Source organism: Spermophilus citellus (assembly GCF_964194105.1).
Source record: "Spermophilus citellus genome assembly, contig: SCAFFOLD_91, whole genome shotgun sequence".
Classification (NCBI taxonomy): Eukaryota; Metazoa; Chordata; class Mammalia; order Rodentia; family Sciuridae; genus Spermophilus; species Spermophilus citellus.
Window position 1 is genome coordinate 1,073,714 of NW_027673011.1, and position 18,362 is coordinate 1,092,075.

General features: G+C 40.7%; 1 protein-coding gene across 1 annotated transcript in view; it reads right to left on the reverse strand.

Moving 5' to 3' along the window:
- Positions 1–17,952, reverse strand: part of LOC308640252 (rho guanine nucleotide exchange factor 12-like) — a gene marked incomplete at its 3' end in the record, with an annotated part of 56,339 nt that extends 38,387 nt beyond the window's left edge. Inside the window, exons 1-2 of the mRNA XM_081312223.1 lie at positions 17,091–17,952; positions 11,470–11,596 (exon numbers count right to left, since the gene is read on the reverse strand). The remainder of the gene's footprint in view (positions 1–11,469; positions 11,597–17,090) is intronic.
- Between the last annotated feature and the right edge of the window lie 410 nt (positions 17,953–18,362).

An 18,362-nucleotide genomic window follows, 5' to 3' on the forward strand; every position in this document is an offset into this window, starting at 1 on the left:
TTTTAGAACTTAGGCTAAATGACCTCTTATTTTTATAACCATGGTTGGATTCAGTAACTTTCTGCATCTTACCACAAAACTACATCTCTTCATTTTTAGTACTTTCTTTTTATTTTTCTCTTCAAATCCTGATTTCATAGAACCTCAGAGGATTTTGACCAACAGATACTCACTTTTGAGTAGCATTTCGTGGGGAGAGATGCCTACCACATCAAAACAAGCAGGAAGCCCACCTCCATTGTACTTTCTATTCTCTGTGTTCACATTCCACCTTACCTGAATAACCCAGCGTTCACAGCCCAGGTGACTCCCAGAGCCTCCCAAAGCAAAGGAGGCTAAATAGTGGACCCTGACACCCAGAAAGGAAGTGAGTTTTAACTTTCTAAGAGTCTTGTCTCAGACCTGCACTAATTTTTAGTGGAGTCAAACAAATTAATGAAGATTGCATCCTTTACAGCAAAGGAATTTAAAAAAATCTGGACCTAATACTTTGTAATATACACATAGTCACAATATGTTCATATATAATATGCACATAGATGTTTGCTATACTCCAGGAATAATATGATGACATCACTGATATTAATGTATCAGCATTGACATGGATAATGCATTTTACAAAAGTATCTCTAGAAACTGAAGCTCCATTCTTAAGCTTTTCCAGTACCTACTTCTAAGTTCCATCTAGTGCATATGTCACCCTATCCTCCTTCCTTTCTCTGCTAAAATACACTGGTGGCTGGAGGCTGCCTGGTTCAGGGTTGTAATGTAATATGTAGCCTTTCACCTTTGGGTCACAATACTAATGCCAGGCCACATTAGCAGCATCTGAAAGCAGTTACTGTACCATCTAATGGCCTTGCTCAAGACAAAAGCCTCTCACTGTTGTAGCTTTTGACCCTGGTGGAAAGTTTTAACCAAGAAAAGCAGCAAGGGCTGGATAACAGGCCCCCAAAGAAACTCCCAATTAGCCTCAGTCCATGAGAATGGTTTGAGAGAGCCCTTTGCAAGAACAGATCGAGAGCTTGAGAGTCTGGTGATTCTGGTGCTTCATCTATGGCAGAGGCCCTTGATGTGTGACACTATGATAAAATTCTCTTTCTTTAACCTGGGAAATGTCAGACACCAGTCAATGACAGGTATTCAATAACCCATGAAACCTCACAGCTCAGAAGTGTCATTTTCTAGAAAACAGCTGGCAGGACCCAGGCCTAAAGGACATCAGGAGTCTTAGGGTCTAACCTAAGCTTGCTGATGACATTGATCAAGGGTTAGAGTCCTGAACAGGGACTGATACAGAAGAGATATGGAATAAATAGTTGTTGAATAGGAGAAAAATGTTTCTTGGCCTCTTGATTCTTCTCTTTCTTTTGTCTATTAAATGAAGACAGACCACCCCCATATCCAGCCCTCACATTTCCTTAAATGGGTCCTTTGAGAAGAAGAAGGAAAAGTGGCAATGGCCCAGTGAATTAACTTGAAAAAGCAGCTATACAAATATAAGGTGGTATTAACTTATCAGAGCTTTAAAAGGGTCCATTTGGTCCAACTCCAAAAAAAGTTATACGTGCAAAGTGTGTTGGCAAATTTGGAAAAATTACACTGCCATTCAACATACTACTGTCAAGGACCCAAGAGCTCAATAAATCTTTTTTTTTTTTTCTTGGAGTTTACTGTAAAATGAGAAATGTAATTATAGCAATGCATTAATAACTATTATGCAGGAAACCGTTTAACATGCTGCTCTCACAAAGATTTATTTGCTAGCTTAATATGTTTACTCAGTTATGATGACTGACCATGTAAACTCTTCAAACTATTAGAGCCACAGAGGAGATGGCTGCTTTGTGTTGAGATCTACAGAACAGAATAACATGGAGCTGGCTTATTGCACATGCTATTCCATAGCAAATGCAGAGGGAGGAGTCTTGGCTAGTCATGGCCAGGTCTCTTCTCAGAAGGCAAGTAGAGATAAGAGAAAAGAGAGGGTGGGTGGGGAATCCTATTCCTACATCCCTCTATAGGTGTTCAACTGGCTCCATTTCTGGATAACCTTCTCCTTCCCCTCCTGCAGGCCAATAGGCAGAGGACAACAAGTAGAAGCTATGCAGCAGATAGTGCAAGGATCACCTCCTGACTTGCACCAAATCTCGCTGCAGGATCTTGGTCCAAGAACCTAACCTTGCCAAGTTTCCTCTGCTATAAAGTCAGGCAGTAATAGTGTCTGCCTCAGTGTGTTCATGAGGTTCAATGTGAGATTACTCATAATGAGTAACAACTTTTCATGTGTCATTACTGCATGATCAGGCAGACCACGGGGCTCCATCTTCCCTCTGAACACGATTTTGTGACACAATTTGTAATGTATTATTGGGGGCAGGGAAAATGATTTTATATAACATCAAATGTCATGTAACATAAAACTGATTATTTAACTATTTTCCAGCGTACAGTTCCACAGCATGATGTATTCCCACCATTATACAACCACACATCCCCACTTCATCCAGAACATTTTTCATTTTCTCAAACTCTTGCTAACGTCCATTCTACTAGGGTTTGTTTGTTTGTTTTGTTTTGTTTTGTTTTGTTTTGTTTTGTTTGGCAGGGGTGGTACTGGGGATTGGACCTAGGAGTGCCTTACCACTGAGTTCCATCCCCAATATTTTTTTTATTTTTTTTATTTTAAAACAGGGTCTCACTAAGTTGCCCAGGCTGCCCCTGGACTTGCAATCCTTCTGCCTCAGCCTCAGCCTCAGCCTCACTGAGATTACAGGTGTGTGCCACCACATATGGTTTCATCTATGAATTTGATGACTCTAGGTGCCTCCTGTATATGGAATCATGTTTGTCATTCTGTGGTTGGCTTACTTAACTTAGCAAATGTCCTCACAGTTCACTTATATGTAGCTTGTGACAGAATGTCCTTCCTTTTTAAGGCTGAGTATTCCACTGTACAAACATAGCACATTGTATTTAGTCTTCCATCTGTCAATAGTCCCTTGGGTAGCTCCCAGCTTTTGGCTTTTATGAATAAGGCTGCTATGAACATGGATGCTGTGCTGCTAATCTCAACATGTTACACAGTATCATCCTCTGTTCAAACTCAAGCATAAACCTTACAGTGTTATTTCACTTCTTTTGAAGCCCTCCCTCTTGGGACACTTTATGTCTGTTAATACCATTTCCTAGGGCTCCTGCAGATCTTCAAGGCTGATTCTGGTCTCTGGGTCTGAGATTCCTCAACTTCCTCACTAACTCCTAAATATCCATTCCCACTATCAACTTTCCCCTCCATACCTAGCCATGACATCCCTCCAAGGGGTATTGAAGGAAAGAAGGGAAAATGGCAATGGTATCCTACACAGAAACTCTGGTGACTGTTCCCTGTGTACATGATCCCATTAATATCTGTGGACAAACCATCCTGCCACCCACCTCCTGCCTCTTTGATGTTCTGGACCAAAGGACCTGAAACCAGCCCACAGATTTCTCCTCTCACCTCCAAGTTCTGAGGGAGTCTGAAGGAAGAGTCTTAAAGGAAGGGTGATTCCTTTATTATTACCACTCTTCCTCCACCCAGGATGTCATCATGTGTTACCATCTCAGCAAACAATGGAGATAGTGAAGAACCACATTACCAGATAAAGGGAAAAATTAAACCCAATACAAACACCATCAGGGAGCCAGCATCTGGGGAATGAGCCTCATCCTTGCTGTGACAGATGAAATGTTTATGTTCCCACAAATTCATATATTGAAAGCTCACCCCAAGGTAATGTCTTTAGGAGGTGAGGTCTTTACATCTTTCACAATTAGGACATGAGGTTGAAGTTCTCATAAAAGAAGTTTGTGCCCTTCCACAAGAATCACTAGTGAACTAGCCAGTCTTCTCTACCACCTGAGGATACAGGGAGAAAGTACCCCACTCATGAATCAGAAAGCAGGCTCTCACCAGATCCCAAATTTGAGTATCCTGGATTGGATCACTAACAACACACAAGGGGTACAGAGTCAAGAAGGAGACACATGAGGGCAAAGAGCTGGGTAAATAAATTCTATCAAAACCACCAGAGATTCAGAAGCCCAAGTTTTTCTGGGTGACCCTGGGCATGCCTCCTAACCCTCTCCATCATTCTATTATCTCCTTCCTGACCCTCTAAAGGACCATTATGAAGAATCACTAAAAACTAGGAGGACTCTATTAAAAATAATAATAATAATAATAATAATAATAATAATAATAATAATAATGTTAATCAGCACACACCTTCACCACAAAAAGCCCACAATCCAGCAACTTTCTTCCCCCAAGTAGATACCTCACACAGGAAGCAGAGAGCCCAATTAGGCATATTAAAATCATGCCTTTGTATTGCATTTACCACCCTGGCTGCAAAATATGTATATATATACGTACACACACACACACACAAATGTGTGTGTGTTTATATGTATATACACACACACATATATGTGTGTGTGTGTATGTATATATATGCACACACACGTGTGTATATGTGTGTATATACATATATATGTGTATGTATATATGTAAATATATGTATACACTCATAAAGCCATCATGGGCATTCTTGCAGCTGCCACCCTCCTCCTCTGCTCCATTCTCAGCCTGCTGCGGTAACCCACCATCTTCTCTGCTGAATGCCCTTTTAATTGCACATTCCACTTTATTAGCTGCCTTGACCTCCAATAAAAGCTTCAGCCTAACAATGTCTGAAACCTGAGACAGGATGTCTACCATGTTACCAACTTGTATGCTTCCTTTAGGGTCCACAGAGTGTATACACACACACACACACACACACACCCTTCACACATACATACACACACACATCCCCCACATTTGGCCCATTAGAAAGTCTCCTTTAGAAATTTCAGAACCTTGCAGCTGGGGTTATAGCTCAGTGGTAGTATGCTTGCCTAGCATGTGTGAGGCACTGGGTTCCATCCTCAGCACCACATAAAAATTAATAAATAAATAAAGGTATTGTATTCATCTACAACAAATTTTTTTTGAAAAATTTTCAGAACCTAATTTTTATGGTAAATTTAAGGGTAAATAATAAAAAAAGTAATACAGGGTACACTATCATAATCAGTGAGATAATAATCAGTGAAAACTTATGTGGAAGGTTGGCTGTGAATAGGCCAAAACCCTGTGTTGTGTGGGTTTGGCTACAGGATGCTTTGTTAATGTTGTAATAATGGGTGTGCAGAGAACACAGAGGAATGATGAAGAGGAGCACGAGGTACTTCTGTAGCTCCTGCTGCTCTGTGCCTGTTCAACTATATTTGCTCCGAAGTCTTAATGTGTTCCGGGCTAGTACAAGCCAAATGAAGCTCTGCTTTTAATATCTGTACTCCATGAAATGTGTTTAGACAAAAACATAAAGTATTAGATTTGAAACAAAAGTTGGAGAAAACTTCCCCAGGAAGCAGGTAGTTTAAAGAGGCAACCAGGGGTAAGGATAAAGATGAAAAACCAAATCAATATTAACTGAATGTTTTCTGTTGGTTCAGCAGGCAGCTACCTGTCATATCCTTTTCTCAGCCTATAGCTCAAACACTACAGGACCATCCAGGCCATGGGCTAATAATATATAAATACTGGCCTAAACAGTTATGGTCCCCTCTTGACACTTGTAAATGCAGAAAAAAGAAAAGAGAAGTCAAAGTGGGCAAAAAGGGTTTGAGGAAAGTTTCAACAGAGAGTCTGTTTTTAAGAATGATGAATACAGTGTTTGGAGTCTTGGTATTCCTATATTGCTATAGGAAACTCTCCACAAATTGTTTCTAAATCCTAATCAACATGGCAGATATGTTCAATGTAAAACTAATTATAAGTAGGCCTTTCTAAGTCCTAAGGTCATTCTTTGCCTCAAATAACCCTCAATCCAATTGCTCTCATAAAGTCAACTGTCCTTTTTGTTCAAGTTTATTTCTATTTTAAAACATGAATAATATAAAGCAAATAGATTTACTAAAGAACAGGAAGAGAGTCTGGGGGTGTAACTTAGTGGTAGAATGTGTGCTTTGCATGCATGATGGCCTAGGTTCAATTCCCAGAAGAAAGAGAGAAAGAGAGGGAGAGAGGAAGGGAGGGAGAGAAAGAAACAGGAATATCTTTGTCAATCAATTTATCATCCAAATTCTAAAGTCAGAAGCTTCATTGATGAGAGGGCTACCGGCACCTTCACTGGATGACTAGTGTGATCCAAAGTCTTGCCTCATGGCAGCCCACAGAACAGCTTGAGGCTCTTGGTTCAGCCAGAAATCCATACAGGGTTTTGTCAAGCATATTCCTCTGGAATATGGGAGCCAGGAATGGACTCCATAAAGCCCTGGGTTCCACACCCAGCACCACAAAGAGAGAGAAAGCACAGTGAGCTGGGTAACTTTCCCAAGATCACAATGCTAATTATGCTGGAGGCTGGACTGTACCTCTGTCCCCAGCTCTAAGCACAGTTCTTCTTCAATAAAAATTTGGGATTGTAGACAACCACTGATGCCTATACCCCCCACTTCTTTGTTTTCTATTTCTCTCACCCTCTCTCTCATCCGTCCTCCCTCTCTTCCCCTCTCCCCGCCCCATCTTATTCTCCTTCTAATCCTTCTCCCCTCTGTCCCTCAGTTCCCATTGCCATGCCTCCTGGCTTGGTGGAAGAAAAATGATGCTCCAATTCCCAGCCATGGTGTCATGGGGAAGATATCCAAGGCCATCTCTTTAGCTGCTCAGGATATAGACCTCCCTCTATAGAGAAACACCAGCTGATTGCTTTTCTTAAACAAAGGTGATTGCTAGTTGTCTGCCTGAATTCGACTTTTATTTTCTGCATAACCTCTATATTAGATAGCTCAACAGATTTTGGTGGTTGTTATTTTTGGTGTCTAATTAGTTAATACCTAAGTGTCCCATTGCTACATGAAGCTACCAGTTAGATGGAATAGAAGTAGAGGCAGTGATTATAACTCCAAAGAAAGCAACCACTATAAATAAGGTGATAATGATTCATAGGAAAGCATAACTGTTCACCACTGCTAATTAATAGATGAAATTATATCACAATAAAATCTCAAGCTCTCTAAGCTCCTATGCTATCTTGGGGGGGAGAGTCCTAGTCAGATGAGATAAAAGAATTATGAAACTAAAATTTATATTTTTGTTATCCTGTGGTGGAAAAGCATGTTTTGACTTATTATTTCCAATTCATGCTTTTAAACAAAAACCAAACAGAAATTTATCATACATGTAAAAACTATCAAAGACTGAAAAAGCATGCTATGTGTAGAACTAAAACTTCTTCTGAGAACCTTTTGTGGTTGCCAACAGTATTGAACTACAATTCTAAAAACTAGAAAAAATGAATTAAAATAGCCCCTCAGCTGCCACCTAGTCTATGGCACTTAAGATACATTCATATATACTTCTGCTTATCAAAATAACTTGCTCTAGCCTCAGAGCCTTCAGATCTGCAAACCTGTATAGCATCATTCAGAATACATCCTCTTTTTATACTACAATTTACAAGAACCCACTCCTTCCATGTCAACTCCAGCTCTCAGAGCTGAGATAAGGGCAGAAAATACTGCTTTGTGGGGGAGGGTATCATCTCTATTTCCAGACTTCTCCACAGGGTCTGGTAGGAATTGATGCAACAGGATCAGCAAACTATAACTGCAAAGAAAACTGTCTGAGAAAGCTAAAACTGGATTAGAAGGCAGATAAGCCCAAATTCCTAGTGCTGTTCAGATCTGCATATCACATGCACAGTCACTGGAGGAAATCTGCACTCCTTCTTTCACCAGAGCCTGAAATATCAAATGCTGTTTGCAATACTCCCTTTGGGGGGAGGGGGGCTCTGAGAGGGGCAGGACTTCGAGAAGGGATTTGCATCTGTGACAAAGACTCTCAATCCACATTCATGGTAACCCAACTAAAAGGAGTGGCTATTTGCATCAGTGGAACTCTCTTAAAACTTTCAATGGTGCTACGTATGAATGAAGAAGCATGAGATGCTTTGTTGATCTGGAGGTGAAGAAACAGCAAAGTAAGGAGCTCAATGGCTCCAGTGTTCCCTGACTCCATTTTCCCCCCTCCATTTTTGTGTTAAGCCACTAGAAATTGGGGGGAGTAGAGAAGAAGGAAATTAAAGAGAAGAGAAAGAATAGGAGGGAAGGAAGGAAGGGGGCTTTCATTAAATTCAGTTTTCTTTTTGTGGAAAGTCATTGGAATAATAATAATAGAAAGTGACAGTTAAATATTATCTCACAATTTCACCTAATCTTCACAACCACCCTGGTGGGGTCCTTTCATTATTCCACTGGACAGATGGATTAAGGGACTTGCCCAAGGTCACCATGAAGTGATGGAGCCTGGTTTTGCACTGAAGTCTGTGCACCCCAGGTCTTCATAGTCATAAGAACATCAAAAAACGGATCTCTCATAAATTTTAGTGTTCTGACAACTCCAGTACTGACTCACATGTCCTCCTCTCCATCCACTCCTGAACTTAACTGTCATTGTCTGTCTTTCTCCAGGATGCTAGAAACTCTTCAAAGATCTCCAAAGACCTTTTTATTTGCCAATTCGGTGGTAGTCTCAGTCACTGCTTCTTTGATCTCACCAAAGTATCAGACTTCTCACAACAAGCCCCTGAAGCTCAAGATTGCCTCAGTTTGTATATCACCACTTCTCCTATATATTTTTCTACCTCTTTTTTTGGCCTGTTCTTCTTGGTCTGTCTTCTTGACTCCCGTCAATGTCAATGAGCCCCACGGCTCCATGCTCCACTGGTTATTATCCCTACACAGCCACACCCACACCCACAGGGAACTCACACAATCTGTGAGGTTATTCTATCACCTAGTTCATGTGGGCATCTCCCAGATCCACGTCTCCACCTCTGAACTCACCCTAAGGCCCCAAGTGGATCTCACTGTATCACTCAGCCTCAAGCTCTAGAAGCCCAAACCAGTTTCATTATTTACAACCATCCTTGAAAACCAGACCTCTAATAACAAAAACTCTCTCCTGCCTTAATATCCTGTCTGAATAGCTGGCAACACTGTCTTCATACTTGTCCTAACCAGAAATCTGTGAGAATGCCTCCTCTCCTTCCTACCCTGCATCTCAGGAGCTACCTAACATGGGTTTTCTACTCACTCATTCAGATCAAGCTGCCACTTCATTTTTGCAGTCAGTTGACACAATTTCACTCAAGCCACTGCAAGGAGTCTTCTAATTGGTCGCTATGACTACCCTTCCAGTCCAATCTCTCTCACAATGAGCAGCTCATTTCAGTCCCTTCCTGTACATCCTCTAAAAGCTGCCCATTGCCTACAGATAAGTCCAGATTCTTGCCCACAAGACCCTTCAACCTTTCCCTGCCACCTTCCCACCCTATCATTCATTCAATGCACTATGTGAGTTCCCCTAGTGTACTGAGCATACATAGTTCTCTTGTGCTTCCACCTGCCATTTCCTCTGACTGGAATATCTAGGCTTCTCCATATTCATATTCTACCCAGCCTTCCAAAGCCAGTTCCAGGCTCCCCTGTCTGCATTCTGTTGCAGCCCTGTTGTAGCACTTGAAACACTGTTCCAACTCTTATATTCCATATCTGTCTAATACTAGACTGAGTGGCTCCAAAGCAGGGATTTTAGTCTTTTTCATATTTTGGTTATAATGTGGCACAGTTACAGTAGCAATTGGTACCTAAATGAGAATCTGAAATAATCAGTGGCATATGAATATCAACCAAAACAATAAATAAAATATTAACCAACTGAATCTAGCAGAATTTTTTAATGCACTGAGACCAAGTAGGATTTATTATGGGAATTCAAGGATGGTTTGCTGTTAGGAAATAAAAGATAATAATTTGCAGTTTTGGGCTGGGGATATAATTCAGTCAGTGGAGTGCTTCCCTTACATGCTCAAGGCCCTGGGTTCAATCCCCAGCACCACAAATAATAATAATAATAATTTTCAATATTAATAGAGGTAAAGAGAAAATTCACATGATTATCGCTCTAAATACTGAAAAGATACTTGGAAAACAACAGCTATCCTAAATAAAATAGTAATTGATAGATACTGCCTTGACTTGTAAAACTGTAGGTAGATCTCAGACCAAAAGCCAAAATCTTACTTTAAGTCAGGAAAAAACTATAGACACTACCATTTAATATCATGTTAGAAATATTAACCAATATAATAATCAAGATAAAACAGACATACATCCAGCAAAGAGAGTAACGACATCTATATTTGAACATCATTTTTTAAACTCATGAGTATTAATTTTTTAAATGAACGTGTTAGTAGAATTTAATAAAGCACTAGGATTATACTAATATGTAAATCAGTATTCCTCATGAATATAACTGTCACTTAGAAGAGATAATGGAGTTAAAGACTTCATTCATAATAGTAACAAAAGATAACACCTAAGAAATTTGAGGAGAAATGTGCAAAACATACATGAGGAAACTCTTAGAAATTGTTGAAAAGTAAAATTGTTGAAAAGAAAGCCATTTCAGGTTCTTGGGAAAGTCTCAGCATCATAAAGATGCCAACTATCTCCCCAGATTAACATGCAAGTGTAACATGGTCCCAATGAAATTTTTTTTTTCTGGAGTTAGGCAAGTTTATTCTAAAGTTCATAAGGGAAAATAATCAGGAAGAATAACCAAAAATTCCTAGAGAAGTAGGGGATTGTTTGGGTCAGAGAGAGCTAGTCCTGCCAAACATTAAAAGGTGCTATAAAGTTTCTAAAATGGTATGGAATTGGTGCACAAGGAGACCAACAAATAAACAGAATAGAAAATCCAGTAAAAGATCCAAATATAACTGGAATTTTGTTTTATGATAATGGTGGAATCTTAAATCTCAATGGGGGAAAGATGGATGTATTAATAAAGGGTTTGGGGGCAATGGATACATATTTAGAAAAAGATAAAATTGATCTCTACCTTTGTGATACCTCCAAATAATCTCCCAATGGATCAGAAATCTAAATACTAAAAAGGCCACTCCATATAAGAAAGCAAGCATGGTAAATTCCTATCATACCTAGAAATGGTGGACAGACCCACTTTTAACCATGATTCAAAATCCAATTTTCTCAGATGAGTTCCAGATCAGGACCAAAGGCAAAACAGGATGATAGATACAAACTAATCTGGTATTCTGATAATTATCCCAAGAGTAATTTAGGAATCCTTTTGTACCTATACAAGTAAACTTAAAGATATTTCAGATTGGTGCATATAAGTATGAAAGGTCAATTGAGAAACCAGTCTAAACAATGTTCCTTTGTCATAGTAAGAAAATAGAGAAAGTTTTCAAAAAGGAAAGAAAAGATGCTTATGAAGCTTGTGACTTGAAAGTGGCTTAGTTTTGTATTCCTGAAAAGAGACAGGGGACCCTCACACACACTGACCAATTTACAATCTTTTCAAAGACAGAACAGCCTAGAAGTCCAGCAGTCCTGCTGATGTACCACTGAATGTTCAGCTGCAGGGCTCTTCCTCTCAGAAGGTCAGGACAGGGCCCTCAGGCAGGGTTTTCTGTTGGAAGAGGACTGACAACAGCATCTCAGCTGAATGCATTCAGAAACAAGGAAGTTCCCTTCCCACCCCCACCACAAGCCAAGAAAATCTAGTCAATTCAGTCTTGACAGTCTTGCATATTTTCCCCAACCTCTCTGCCCCCCAAAAGTGAAATTACCATCTGTGAGCCCAGATAATTATAACCTTCTCAGGCAGGGATCTTGGAATCACTTATACTGCATTAACAGTGACCCCCCAAAAGCTTTGGGAGACAAAGCATGCTTTGATTTATGTTCCTTGTCTAACTTTTTCCTTCTTTTTGTGACCTAAATAATTATCTCAAGCCTCTGGAATTCCAGGGTGAAGAAAAGAAATCATGCTCATCTCTTTTCTATGTGAGATTGTGTGTCTTGGTACAGCACCCAGCACATAATGACAATAACTGTTAGCCATTCATAACCATCATTATTACCATCATGTTATTAGCTGATTAATAGCACAAACTGTGATATGATGCCAAACAGCAACTGAGGGGTGGACTAAATTTTAATTGACTAAATCCTTCCAAATGCTAACAAACTACCAGCCTCAGCCCCTTAAAAGTCCCATATCTAAGGGAATAATCCTATCTACAATGAGTGTGGAAGAATTGATTATAGGCCAGGGATTTTTGCAAAGTGAATTAAGTTACTACAAAAACTGACCATGTTGTTTCCACAATTAAAAGTCTAGGAGAATGAAATGTCATTATTCCATAGCTTGCTAAGCCTTAAAGAAAAAATTACAACTCTTATGGCTGTACTGGGAATGCTGTTATAAACTCCTACAATGTTTCAGAAATTATTTCACAATAAATGCTGCAGGTCGTTTTCATTATTGATGTTATCAAGTAACTACCCCTCTGTCTACAATACTTCCAAAATGAGAAATTCTAATGAAGCTTTTAGAAAATAACCATGTTTTTTAGAAGGAGATTTCAACTATAATTCCTCCATGATTAATAAATACTTAAAATGCAATCTCTACTTTTTCTATTTATAAAGTGTTTATGATGGTTTTGGGGGACCTTTTACATAGGGTTATTTTCCATACCCCTTTTTGGAGCCAGTAAAATACAGAAATGTGTATTTATATCTCCCCAAGTCTAGACTTCCCTGGGCCCTGGCTATTTAGAGTCCACGTCTGGTGTTTTTAACCCCTAGGAAACATTCCTTTCTTTCATCTCTGTGATTCCTGGCTTCCCTTCTCAGGGTGTCTGGCTAATCTTGCTCATATTTCTGGGGCATAAATGGGCTCAGAATATTTGACTGCAAAAGGAACATAGTTCTGGATCTTCTCTATATAAAAGAAGATTTTCTTTTATTGATATAGAAATGAACAGATGCCTGATAACCTTTGGCCAACCTGAAACATTTCTTTGTACTTCATGGAATTTCTTTGGACTGATGTTTTGCAGAACTTACACAGTCATTTCAAAAGTCCTATCACCCAATAATAGAATGATCTGAGCTAACTCAAAAATAAGAGACTCATTCCTTGTCCTCTTCTGGCTTGGTGTCTTAACCATTGTCTAGAAAGCAGAAAAGACACTCTCACCACTGGACATTAAATAATTTTATATTTACACAGTGGAACACTGTAGTGGGTAGAAGAACTGTCCTCACTTAGAAACCCAACACTTAATACATCCACATTCTTTTATCTGACCACTACCACTTACCAGTACTAGAAGAGAAATGATATAAACCGAGTATGCCCTTTTTACTGACTAAGGTAATAAAAGTCAGTCCAAATGTTTTACAATCTGCCAACAGGCACAAATATCTCCTTACTCAGGTAAGTTGCTATTGGAAAGATGAATTCAGAGAATCATTAAACAGTTATGTGAGCTCACACTTGTCATTTAAACATTGCAGAATCTTGAAATAGCCAACAACAAACTGTCTTAAGATCAAATCTTCCTCCATTTTCCATTTTTTTCCAGAAAACTCAAATTCCATCCATAGGAACTCAAATCCATTATCATCCTCCTCTCTGTGCTCTATCCAGATCTGGGTCTCCTATCATCACCTTTTTCAGTCTCAGTCAGCACCATCACCACCAACCTCGATACCCCGTAACATCCAAGTCATGTCACCTTCTATCATGAAACCCTGTCATCCAATTCCTAAGATAGCTCAGAGTAGAGCAGTAACTCTCAGATCACCATAGCCAGTTAATAATTTGAGGGACCAAGCAGATACCCTGCAGGGACCTTCCATAACCTCATCTCCTCTCCTTACCCAACTGTCCCAAAGATAAAACTAGGGGATCAGGGCTTGCTACCTACAAATTGACATAGTGTGAGAATTAATATGGCAGTGTGATATTTGGGAAATATACTAATGAAATTAGAACCTGAAAGTTGCTAAATTTTTTCAGAAATAAATTCTATAACATGAATTTAACAAAATCATTTCTAATTAATAAATATCAACCCGCACAGTTTTCACTGAAGAATGCAAGTACTTTTTGAGCTTTACCTTGGATAATTCTTCTGACATTCTAACAGTTTGAATCTTTTTTATTAGAAATTTAATGGGAAAGTTAAAAAATAGACAGAAAAACTGATTTATTCAATGTCACAAAATAAACCAGTGGTGGAGAGAGAACCAAAGCCAAATCCATCCTAAAATAATAGGGTTCCTGGGTATACTATTCTGCCTTTGATGTTTAACTGCTTACCTATGAGACTTGTAATGCTACCTAGTAGAATTTAATACTCTATTAAGGAATATATTCCCCAAATACAGTTAAGCATCTTAAGCAAATTACAAAGATGATTTTTACTAATTATCGCTCAAAAACATATCTTTATCTTCAAGCCTCTAACTCTCCAGGGTGAATTACTTGCTGGAGTACAATGATATCTCTTTGTTCTAATGAAACTTAACTCCTTTGGTGCCTGAGGGCTTCAGAGGTCCACAGTTTGCTCATAAATCCTGCCCATAAGGATTTATTGCCCACCATTCATGGTTCCCAGAACATGGCAATTGTTTTATTAAAATGTTATGAATAGCCACAAGAGGTGGCACACTTCTGTATTCCCAGCTGCTAGGGAGGCTGAGGCAGGAGGATCACAAATTTAAAGCAAGCCTCAGCAAAAGTGAGGTGCTAAGCAACTCAGTGAGACCCTATCTCTAAATAAATTGCAAAATAGGACTGGGGATGTGGCTCAGTGGTGGAGTTGAATCCCCAGTATCCTAAAAAAAGTTGTGAACATTAAAAGGTATAATGGAAATTGGACCTAATGAGAGAGTAGAAATACTTAAACACACACACTCATACACACACACACACACCTAAAATTATTATTCTTAGAGACATACAAAAGATTGGTAGTTAAAATTGAGGCCCCATATCTCATTACTAATCATGAGCTTAACCAAAAGCACTCTCATTCCTGGCTACATCCCTTGTATCTAATGTCATGCTTCACATCTAATCTCACGAAACTATGGTTGTGTTATAGTCATGTGTGCAGTCAGAGTGATCCTGATGACTATCCCTGTGATGACAGCTCTTCCCTAGATGCATGCCTGGATCACTGTGAGTCAGTGTAGAGCACTGAGGTTCAGCCCATCCAATGCTGCTTCTGGAGCTATCACCTTGCTCTGACAATATTATCAGTTTCCCAACATCAATAAAGTTGGCAAATATATTGAGCTACCTCTTTTAACACTGAATGAAATTTCGAGGAAGTTTCATCAAAAACAAAAATCCAGTTTGTCACATGACCTCACACATCATATTGGATGCATTTAAGTTTCAACGTTTGTTTCTTATTCCTGTAAGTTTTCCTTCCCCTCTTCCATTTTTATGAAAAGAATCTGTTTTGATTTACTTTTGCACCTGAAGAGCACTGAAACAACAACACAAAGAATTTATTATAAGAATGGGTTCTCTAGAATATTCTAAAATAATTTGGTAGGCTGCAACTTATTAAGATTGCCAAATATACAATGCTATATATCTTCAAGAACCAAGACCAAGGTTCTTTAAATCTTTATCAGATGGTCTAGTCCCATTATACAACCTCACAGAATCCCACACTCCCTCCTTCTTAGCACTCAACACAAGTGGATAAATAAATTATGAACTGCAACTTGTAGTTAATGTCTGTATCCTCCATTAGAATACAGTCTCTATGTAGATAAGGACTGTATGTTTCTGTCATTTTCTCTGCTGTTCCTGACACTTTGCTTTCAATGGGAAAGGAAATCAATGGATACTGGCAAATGATCATAAGAGCAAATAAATCTGTGAGTGAAGAAATGGTGTTATATTGGAGGGTCTAGCAATGCAAAGGTGAAATAAGTTTTCAGACTCCCTGGGATTTATTCTTAAAATGTCCTGGAAGATTTATTAACAACCTATAAAAATGGCAAACTTACAACAATCCATGAGTTAATTATTCTTGAGAAAGGATATGGATTCAGAAGACCAATTCTGGTGGTGAATTTTCCATATTTTGAATTTTATAACCGTCTGTTGGGATTTGTTTAATTTAACCCTTGTATATAAAAGCATCAAAGTGTGTGTTTGGGTAAATAGATGAGGCAAGCAGATGCAGTTATTCCTAAATTCCACTACTCAAAATCACAATATTTCATTTCATGGAAACATAAACCAGAAAATGTCATTGAAGGGTGACAGAAACCTCCACAGCAACCCACTGTTTTCTTGATATTTCTAACTACTGATAAAAACTATTTGAAGTGGAAAAGTAAATATTATCATTTGATAGTACTTGGACCCAACAATGCAAATACAATTGCATTGTGTTACACTCTGGGGGCTCCCCAGCAGGTCACACAACGCAGCAGGGTTGCTATGGAAGAACCAATGTGCCTTAGCGCAATAGCAGGCCAGGATGTGGTACTGCTCTTAGGAGCTATCCACCTCTTCTTAATCGTCCTCATACACACACACACACACACACACACACACACACACAGAAAAAGGGCTGGCCTTTGAATGTGTTTCTGTTTCTGTAATCCTGGGGAGGAAGAACCACAAATATGCGATGGGAAACGACAACACCCAAATATCAGCTTGCTGTTACTGCTCCCATTGACATTCTTGAAAAGGATCCCATGTGGGGATGGGGAGAAAGATTTCATAAGCAGTCTGGAGTCCCGAGTGGCGGCACAGCCAGACAAACCACCTGGGGCATCCACCTGGGGCATCCCGGGTGGACCATGAGGCCTGAAGCTGCGGGTGCGCCAACACACTCCTGAGCTAGTTCCCCTGCCCCATGGGGCCTAGGTAAGGGTCCTCCCCAGGGCCGCCATCTGCGCCCCCTAGTGTGTAAAGCAGCCCCCAGAACCGCCAAGGCCCCTCGGGTGGCGGCGCTGCTCAGGTTCGCGATGGGTCGGGCAGCTACTTCTCCCCGTAGTTGTCCTGGCCACTGCCCTCCCGGGACATCCCCCGTCCTGGGTCGCCCTCCCGGTTGTCCTGTCGCGCCGCTCACCTTGCCCGGGAAGGGCCCCGGGAGGAGCACCTAGAGAGCCTGCCTCTTCAGCTCCACCAGGCAGGCGTTGCAGTTCTCGCACCAGACGACGCAGTCGGTCCGAGCCGGGGGAGGAGCCGCCGCCGCTGCCAGAGCCCGGGGAATCGGTGCCAAAGCCCAGTGAGCCGCCCAGGGAGCCCGGCGAGCTAGTGCTGATGCCAGGAGAGGCGGGACCCGGGGATCCGGTGAAGGAGCTCGGGGACGAGGTGCCCGAGCCGGGGAACGGGGTCCCAAGGAGCCCGGCGCCGAGCCTGCGCCCTCGGGGGTAGGCCGGCTCCCAGAGCGATTCCTCCTAGGCTTTCCTGTACCAGCTCTCAGGGGAGAAGGGAGCCGCAGGCTTGGTGGGCGAGCAGACCTCATTCACCTGCAGGGGGAGACACGCGGGTGTCAGGGGCCACGAGGCGGCGGACTCCCGCTCTCTGGAGCTGGGCCGGCCTGGGGGCGCCATTTTACCACCCGCCGGGGCATCGGCATGTCTCTGAGGCCTGGCTGAAAGCCCACGGGCTCTGGTTCCCGGCTGCTTAGCTATGGGCTGCTTATCAGCCGGAAAGCAGCGTGTGGCCAGGTGAAATGGACGAGCCGGTGAAGACGCGGGTGGGAAGGTGGGTTGTCGAGGGGGAGCAACTGGGGAGCTGCGCGATCCACCATGGAGACTGACCAGCCCGGAGCTTATCTGATTTGCATCCCAAAGTATCTGGGGCCCCAGATTGTGTTTTATGGGTTCGGAGCGCCCTCTGTTGATAAAAGTCTATAACTGGAGGCTCCACAAATGATTTGAAGCGTTTAAAAATGTACACGCAGTGAAATGCAAAAATTTTAAACGCATAATTCTGTGCGTTTTTATAAATGTATGCTCATTTTTATAAATTTTATACTCTTGTATAATCCACTACCCCAATTAAGATATCAGTTTCCATCACTCCAGAAAATTCTTTCCTGCCTCTTTAGGCAGGCAGTCGGTCCCCACTCTTCATAAGAAACCACTGTTCTGATGTCTATCACCATAGATTAGTTTTGACTGATCTCGAATATTTTTGTACATAGAACTCTTTTGTGTTTGGCTTAGCATAGGTTTTTTTCATTCCATGTTGCCTTTTATGGGTCAGTTTTCTGTTATTCTGTTTCTCATTCCTCCATCTCTCCCATCCTCTCTTATTAATTGAATAATTTTTAGTATTTAATATCATTCTTCTATTGGGTTTTTGTTCTAATGATTACAATATGCATCTTTAA